The sequence below is a fragment of the Mastigoproctus giganteus genome, chromosome 9, assembly GCF_048544385.1.
Source record: "Mastigoproctus giganteus isolate SK-2022 chromosome 9, ASM4854438v1, whole genome shotgun sequence".
In the NCBI taxonomy this organism is placed as follows: Eukaryota; Metazoa; Arthropoda; class Arachnida; order Uropygi; family Thelyphonidae; genus Mastigoproctus; species Mastigoproctus giganteus.
Window position 1 is genome coordinate 15929812 of NC_143583.1, and position 9929 is coordinate 15939740.

The window sequence follows — 9929 nt, forward strand, 5'->3', positions numbered from 1 at the left end:
ACAAGGGAATGGAAAGAGAATTTTCTATATTACTAAAAACATACGAAAATTGAGCAATAGATTTCATATTTCATGATGAATGTTTTTTTTTTACATAGGATAGGGAACTGCAGCACACCTCACAAAGGCATCAAGCCAGCTTGTTTAAAGTACCCTGTTGTACCCCGAAGCTGTCTGTAGACTTTTATTTAGATTACTAGGCTGTGAGACACACGTTTATAAGGTTTCATCGTACGGTACAGGGAATAACTTATACTTGTGTCCCTCTACAAATAAACAAACCCTGAAAGTCCCTTATACGATGTGCATTAAAAGGAGATACCGCACTAACTTCAACCTTCTCATCTAACCAACAGTATGTCCGATGTTTTCACATGACCTATTGACCTTTCAAGACTGAACTTTTACATATAGTTAAAACTAATATTCCATCCCCTAACTGAATTTACAATGATCTTGAAGAATGAAACGAACAGAAGATGAGATTAACAGTAATTGCTTAGTTCTTTGAAAAGTTTCTTATTAGTTTATTAATTAAAATATTCTAATAATTAATATCCATTATAGCAGGTAAAAAATCAAAAGACTATTGATTTGTTATACGTTGCAAGTATTTTTCAATAAGAGATCAACAAGAAAAGTCAATTTTTTTGAAACAGGATGAAAGATAAAAGTGCAAATATATAGAGCGGAAAAGAAATGGAAATAGACAGAATGGTACGAATGTAGCAAGAGAGAAGATCAGTGCTTATTATCACATCAGTGTCCGCGACTCACCTTACTTACGAAGTGCGATGTTGCGCTCAGATTAACAAGATCTCAAAGCACAAGAGAATGCTGTCAGTCTTCAATTCTCCAGTGGCCACGTGGATGATATTTAACGAAAAGCAACTGGAGGGGTTACGAAGACCGATAGAAATTCTTTACTGGGCACTACAGAGCCCATTCGAAGATATTTTTGACACAGGTATTAATCGTTAATCTTATTAAAAACGTACATTAACCAATCGCACAGTTTCGTCAGAAATATTCCTTCAATACCGTTTCATAAAGAACTGTCGACAGTTTTGTAATCCATCAGAAATCTTCCGTGATTTAACTAAGCTGTCTTATCCCAAATAGATCTCTACGAAATTTAATAGACAGAGCCCTCGCTATTGCAACATTTCATCATTTTTAATCAACCTAAGACTTGAACTTTGGCAATTTTTATTTATTTTATAGATTTAAGCTTTCGTACACATTTTCCTTTTAAGTTTTCTCTCAGCAATTTCTCGTTCAACCTACATTAATTGTGAATCAAAGAATTTAGTATTTTCAAATTAAATTTGAAATTCCAGTTCCCTGCACACTGTTCTCTGGTTTTAAAATTAGCCTACAAGTATAAAGTGTGAAAGGTTTCTTACAAAATAGGAATTGTAATGAAAGGCATAAAAGATGATTGAAGCGGGACAAATGATTACATTTTTCTGCATCCCAAACCTGATTATATCTGAATTAATGAAAATGTGTACCGTCCAAAGTTCGATTGAGCTGTTTAGATTAATAAAAATGTATCAAGTTATACATCGCTCTACTTGCACCGGTTAGATTTTTATAGGGAGTAAAACCCGAATATTTCCAGCTTCTGAACCTTACAATTTTGCCTGGATCACTTCCATTATGTCACTGACCTTTCAAAGATTTTTTTTTTTTTTTTTTAACTCTGGAGAGAAAAAAAATATTGTGAGTAAGACGACTGATAAAGCCAAATTATTATTTCTGATACTTAAAACCAGCATTAATTATTAGATTCTAACTATGACTGCGTCCGTAATTGCTGTTATGTTTATTATTATGCGCATGCTGTTAAACTGTGCTTAACCACGAGCCGTCTATCGATCCCGCTTTCTAATTAAGAATAATCATACACCTCATCCCGAAACTGAGTTCTGATGAGTTAATTACAAATTGAACCCTCTGTTTTAACTCCCACTTGAGCTCACTTTGAAATCTGTGTGTAAACTTGTGATCTTCAACGTCTGTAAAAGTGCTGTGATCCTTTGACAGGTTAATTTGTCAACTGTAAACTCCTGGGAGGGTGAGTGATGGCTCGGCCTACACTTGGATCTGACATGACGCGAAAAGCACTATTCTTAGATTCGGTTGACGGGTGTGTTGGTTTGTTTATCGAAATGTTAGGCGAATGATTTCCCAGTAGGTGTCGATGTCGACGAATCTGCAGGATAGCCACTGCCGAAATGTGTGCCCACCCTTTCCAACTAATGGTTGTCACAATTTCTTGTAATGTTACAGCGATGGACGATCCCTGTTTCCATCAATCACCGGCTTCGATCACAAGGAAAATAGAAACCCCATGTTTAAATTGAAAGATTAGTTACAAAAGACTACCTATATTTGGAAAGATTTCGATTTTCACAAACTTAAGAAGGCAAAACTGTCTGAATTAATAAGAAAAATCACGCAGCGTGCACTCGACGTCTTAAGATGGTAAAAGGTGATCCTTAGTAGCTGCAACTTAATCAATTTCTGATTTTTAAAGCGGTTCCCCAGCACACCTTTTTTTTTTTTTTTTTCTTTTTGAGAATGAAGTGGTTTATTTCGATCATGGAACGTTCAACTTATCTCTGACAAAACAATTTGCTTCTGTTCTTCATAAGAAGCAAACGAAAGCCATCACTTAACTTGTCACGTGTCACTTCTGCATCTCACCCGAATGCCGATAACGAACGAAATTGCAGCGTGCTAAGACAGGAAAAGAAAAAAAATATAATTTTTTTCGCACTTGTTTTTATCCATACTTTTATGATTACCTTACATGCCAAAAGATTTTTTTCCTGTTAATAAAAGACACACGAGACGCTTATTGGAAATTAAGAAAGAACGAAAGCGCGTTGTTGTTTACATTAGCAGCGCGGATACAGTCATTCTGATACGAAAAAGAAATAAGTTATTAATCACAACAGGGGATGAAAAAAAATGCGCCATATACGCTAAGTACACTGGTCAACACAATTAGGGATCGTAGAATGTACAAACGGTGTCTTGAAAATATGGTGATCTACCCATCACATAGTTGAAGCTAAATCCCATCAGAGTATATCAAAAACGTTCATAGCGACTCGGAAATGAACAATAACTGAGATTTTTAGACCATGACACATCAGTACCAAAGTAATGTTAGCTGCCCAAATTCTTCTGGCCCTACGATTTCAAGCACTCAACGGAATACGCACCATAGGTCTTCTCGGGGAACGTGTTTTGGCCAGTGTACACTGAAATGATTTTGAAATCAAGCGATCTTCTCTTACCAATCTGATTAGATACTATGACACAGCAACAAAGGAACTGGATGCAAAAAATAATTTGATATCACATACAGTACTTAGATTTCAGAAAAGCTTTTCATACTGTTACACATAAAACACTGCTGTACTAAATGGAGAAGCGTAGAAATAAGGGTAACTTACTGTTATGGATAAAGGGATGGCCGAGTAGTAGAAGAAGACAGAGTGATTAACAATGGGCACTGCTTTTCTTGGACTAATGTTATTAGTGAAGTTCCCCAGGCTTCATTTGTGGGCCCACTGTTATCTTCTATACTTATTAATAATACTGATAAACGTTTATCAGACTTAAGGTCTAAGTTTTCAAATGATACGAAGGCTACTGTAACAAGATCTAAAAAAAATAGGTAGATGGGATGACAAGCGGCAATTGAAGTTGAACTTTGACAAATGCGAAATGCTTTGTATGGGGAGCAGCAATCCTGGATTATCTTAACACCTGTGTGTAGTACCACAATCGGGGTAGTGGAAAACAATAAAAGAACTGGGGTATTTGTGCAGGTAGACAAAGTTCTTTGAGCAGTGCATAGGGGGTGCTAGATTAGCTCATGGGGGTTTGTCAGTGATATACAGTACCTTTGACAGCAGGGATAAGAAGGTAACAATCCTTTTATATAAGACAATGGTGAGGCCACACCTTGAAAACTGCGTGCAAGTGGGAAGCTCATTTTATGAGCTTGAGGCCTTGAATGGATTGGGTAAGCTTAATGCTGATGGATTTTTTCCCTTTTACTCAGACAATGCACATGAGGGGGCATAATTTTCTTCAAATTTAAATTTATGCCCCAATAAATTCTGGCATACATTTAAATTTGAAGAAAGATAGTTGCAGGATAGATTTGTGGAAGTTTTCCTTCAAGCGGCGGATAGTGATTCTTGGAAAAAAAACTTTCATTTGTTGCTGTGGAAGTGGATAGTTGGAATATACTCAAGAAACAACTAGACAAATTATTGGAGAGGACGAACATGGTGAAATGGGAAGTTTGACTTTTTTTTTTTTTTTTTGGCTGGTCACTGTATAAGCTTGCTTTATTGCATCATTTGACACTAATAATAATTAAGCTAATGGAAGCAAACTTATTACACCGTGGTGGGAAAAAAAACTCGTCCAGATGAATGCACTGAACTCTCAATCAGGGGAAAAGTGTACAGTTGGTTGTTATTTGGTTTTTTTAGGAGCATTAGCAACTAAGGCCATATTGCTCCTAGAATATGCGGTGGTCATTTCATGACCTTTCCGCATCGTCCGTATTTGGTGGTGACGGGCTCGAACCCCGGTCTAATCAAGAAGCGTGTACTATTATGCACTGCTGCTCCTTCCCACCTGGCTACGGAGGCGCCGTGTACAGTTGGCGGGCATGGGAAGAGGTTGCGATATGACGGTCTTTTAATACAAGCTTGATTGCTGCTACAAACTAGGAGGACAATCCACCTTGGAGCAAACCCGCTAATGGGCGCAACGAAGCATACCAGAGGCTAAACAAACAACTTTCAAAAAATCTATGGTGTGAAACCAAAGGTAAATGCACAGAATGAGCGACGATTGAAGCATATCTCAGGAAGCATCAACGATTAGGAGGAAACACAAGCGCAATTGGTGGCAGTATACATTGCGGTACAGTTCAGCGCAGTATACATTGCGGTACAGTTCAGCGCACCATCGATTTGCCACCGGGACAGTCATGTGTGCAGAAATCATTTGCTGAACACTTTGAATGATTCACCCACCTCTAGTGCACCTCAGATTCCTCTCACTCGATCATCATCAAACGTCAACGGGATGAGGTCAAAACGCCTGTAAGACGGTGTTGTTGTAGTAGGGTTTTAAGAGCATGAGCGACTAAGGCAATATTGTCTATACATATACACTGTCTCTAAATTGCGTATGTTCTATGGTAGATTTTCTGTTTGCTAGAAGAAAAACCCGACTTTGCAGGAGAAGAAACCATGCTACCCTCGCCTGAGATAGTAACTCAGCCATGTTGTGAAAAAGGCACGTAAAAATTTTTCTCGTCGTCGTCAACGGGACTCGAAATCAGGTCTTTTCCACCTGGTGTGGGGAGGACGGCGATTCTATCAACTCTGTTACACATGAGGGCTGTAAGAAGGTGTATATTTTATACACTCCAATATGATGAAATTATGGGAAGCTATACAGATATAGCACTACGATCCATACACAGATATAACATCCACGTGTGGTCTATACAAGTCGAGATAACACTTAATATTTAGTAGATGGTTCTACGCACTTCAAAAAAGTCTTTTTTATTAAACAGTAAAAACAAAAGGTATCACAAAATAGAGAACTTAGAAATAAACACAACTGTTGTGTGTGCATTTCCCTTAGAAATAGGCTGGGCTAACTCAAAGCGATATAATTATATAGGATGGCGGCAGACACTAATGCAGAGAAATCAGAGAAAATGAGATGAGGTGCAGTACTGCTTCAGTTAACCTATCACAGGGAACTATGTACTCCCTCAAAATGTCTGCACGGGTAGCACAGTGGGACCGTAACCTTTCTCCCCACACCGGGTGGAAGAGGCCCGGGTTCGAATCCCATCAATGACGCGAGGAACTTTTCTGGCCTTTTTTCACTCCGTGGCTGAGTTAGTCGGTCTCAGACAAAGGTTTTTCCCCCGGAACCTCGGGTTTTTTCGTCCAGCAAAGCAGGCAAATCGACCAGAGAACACGCAATTTACAGACACAGTACACATGGATAGATAAAGTAACTTTCCGGGTGACCCCAATAAAGAGTTTTATTCCTCAAACATCGACGCTAATATTAGACTAGAATTTCTTTTAATTATAATTATCGGAAGACACATCCCATCTACTTCCAGAAAACAGAAGTAGATGGGATAAATAAAGAAGAGGAAAATTTTGTAAGGGTTGATTCATTAATTGACCTGATTGCCTTATTTTGAATGGAGTCTAAAAGCTGAGACAAGTTTTGGGTGAGTCATCCATGATGTGGGAACAATATTCCATGGTATATCAGATTTGAGATTTGTGCAGAAGGTTTAAAAGAAAATTAATGCGGAGAGCAAAAAAGACCCAATTTTTGTTGCAGAATAAACAATATTTGTGATATACAAACGGTGGTTACAAGTTTTCACAGTTAAAAAATATCATAACCATCCTTCCCACAGAGGATGAAAAAGACCAGAGTCCAAAATTCAGTCAATGAAGTAAAGAATTTTTATGGCCAACTCAGTCAGCCACCTTCACCAACGTCTCAGATCATTTATGTCAGGCGACCGTGTATTATTGTTTTTTTTTTTTTTTTTTTTTTTTATCCGAAACTTGGGATTTTAGTCCAGAAAACAAGAAAATCGAACACTAAAGCCACAAAAAAAATGATATTAGGGTCACCGTAAATGATTACATCTGCCCTTATATTTATTTTGTCTGTAAAAAAAAAAAAAAAAAAAAAAGCGTGTGGTCTCTGGTCGATTTGCCTGTTTTGTTGGATGAAAAACCGTGCTAGCTACGCCTGAGACCGACTAAATCGGCCACGGAGTGAAAAAAGCCCATTAAAATTCCTCGCATCATCAGCGGGGTTCGACCCCGGGGCTTTTCCACCCGGTGTGGGAGGTTGGTGATGCCACTGTGCTACCGCGCAGAAAGGCACAATTCACAGGCACGCAATGAAATCATAATACACAGGATCAACAAAATTAATAGAACAATATGTTTTTCATAAATATTTTATTGTGAACAGAGACGCGGAAGGCGAATATTCGATATAATAGACATCCTGGCATGCAAATTCTGATTATCCAATAGAAATCGATCTACCACCTTAGAGAGGCGCACATTATGCAAATCATTCACGCCTATAAAACAAAGGTTGCGACCACATCAATTCATTCCCGTTTTTATGTCTTGCTGGAGATGTGGGACAGCCACATCTCCAGTACTCAGGACGTCGTTTAGATGATTCTTTGAGATGACGGCAGTTGAACGATTGGAAACTGGGCAGTCGCAGACGGAGGTGGAACGTTGGCTTAATGTGTCAAGCAGTGTTATGGGAGCAGTAGTCTGGGGGTAGCACAGTGGTATCGTCACCGTCCTCCTCATACCGGTGGGAAAGGCCCCGGGTTCAAATCCCGTCGATGACGCGAGGAACTTGTATGGGCTCTTTTCACTCGTGGCTGATTTAGTCGTTCTCATGAGTACATAACAAGCCCCCATCCCCCCACTGGAACTCGGAGTTTTTCGTCCAGTAAAGCAGGCAAATCGACCAGAGAACACACGTAATTTATAGACACAATACACATCGGTAGTTCAAAGTTAATTTCCAGGTGACTCTAAATAACAATTTAGTTTAATGGAAGCAGTTTCAGGAGACAAACCATTACAAGAACAGCTGGCCAAAATCGTGCTGGGGCTACGTCAACCAGAACAAAGCGCTCTCTGGCTCTAACAGCAGGTTCGGAACCCTACAATGTCCTGTTATCAACTGTCTCTTGAGGTTGCTGCGGTCACAGGTGAAAACATCTCCAACAGGACTACCTTAAGAAGATTCAATTCAAGTGGACTCCACACAATGAAGCCAGTGGTTTGTATTCTATTAACCACCACAGAGCACATGGAAACATGCCATGAACATGTGACTTGGAGCCCTGACAAATGGGGTATAGTTCTGTTCTCTGATGAGTCCCGTTTTAGCCTACAAACAAATTCTAGACTTTATTTCATCTGGAGACCACGAGGAATGCGATACCATCCCTCCAATATCAGAGAAAGGAACACTTACGGTGGAGGCGGTGTTCTCGTGTGGCGGAATAATGATAAACGGCCGCACCACTCTCCATGTTTTTGATAGGGATACCCTAACTGCACAGAGGTACCGAGAACTGATCCTCGAACCTTATGTGCGATATTTTAGGGATCTTGGTCCAAATTTTATTTTAATGCACGACAACGCTACTGCACATGAGCTCAAATGGTGCAGGAGGAATATCTTGAAACTGAAGATATCCAACGAATGTCACTGCTAGCACGACCACCGGACTCAAATTCAATCGAACATGTGTGGGAGACGCCAGTGGCCGTCGCATTACACGCCGACAGTTAACTCCACGGTCACACTTGGTAAGATAAGGTCTGCTCTGGTGGAAGAATGAGATTTGTTGCCAGTGAATCTTATAGACACCCTTATATCGAACGTGGTTTGCTTGTCGGGCCTTTTTAGCCGTTGCAGGAATTATACGCCATATTGATGTCATGTGACCATATTTTGGAGCATCCTGTATCGACTTCGGAATTGTGTTCCTTTTTGGTAATCCTTATACAACCCCTATAAATGTCCGTTACAATTTTCCGAATTTTCTTGCTATCTCCTCATTCCATCGGTATTCTATGGTACACCACCATACTGAAATTTGTCCCGCTTCATCACAAGCTGCAAGAGTTACACGACGTTATCTACGTGTTCTGTTAATTTTTATGAACAATGTATATAGGTTGTAATTTAGTCTAATTCGCTGATGAGCCTACAAATGCTATGGCTGGAAGTCAGGGTAACCCCAAATAAAGATAAATGATCTTGTCTGGAAATTTAAGTGTCATCAAAGACCAGTAGATTATTTTTCTGAGAAATAAGACGACTAAGTTTTGGAGATGAATATTCAAGAGTTTCATGCTGTTTGTGCAGAGCAAAGGGGGTCTCAAACTGGAAGGTGGTATGAAGTGTGCTATCATTAATGACCTTCTACTGCTATCAGTAGGTCATTAATATCAGAGGGCAAATAGCGGGAGAATGAACTGAACTCTGGTAAAGGACAGCATTAATAGCAGGATTAGAGCGGTTAATGGGTTTCTCTATTCTAGTTGGGTAAGGTGGCAATACTTGAACGGAGCGAATTTTTCATCATTTTTAAGAACTTCCTGGAAGGAAGAAATTTCTAAACATAAGAAAAAGCACCACTGGAAAAACAAAGAGTAAAAATCGGAAAGAAGCTCAAGAGCGCAGGTTTTGGATACAAGGGGATAAATGCAACCAGAATTTTGAGCTTTCTTGGCAATGGAAGTTGTTCGGAATCCTAAGATCGTTCTTTGGGAAGACAGAAGGCGGCATTGATTGTACTTTACTGGATGTGAGGTTGATTTTTGATTTATTGGTAGTTGTTGGCGCATCGGCTTCTGTGGCCATAGTGCACCTTCCAAGGTTTTTTGCAGTACTTTGATCCAAGCCCGAGGCGGGATTCGAACCCGCAACCTTTGAGTTGCCAGGCAGGCACTTTACCCACCCGGCTAGCCCGGTCGGCGGATGTGAGGTGATTTACAGAGATCGTCGATAAAGAGTTAGAAGAGGTGTAGGATGCTAATGTGTCACCTTTATCTTTAGCTCAGTTTGCAATAGAGCCATCAGGTTTTAAAAGAGGTGAAAACATAGGTGGGCAGATGTTGAGGCCAATAGCTATGGAAAAAGATTGGAATTCTTTACCACCATTTGGACAAGGAGCAAGTTTACAACTCTTCGCCTGTTCAAAACTGAATTTGAATTGATGGTTATTTTTTTTTTAATTGTTACCAGTTTTAGAGAAGACAAAAAAATGAAACTGGAGAATT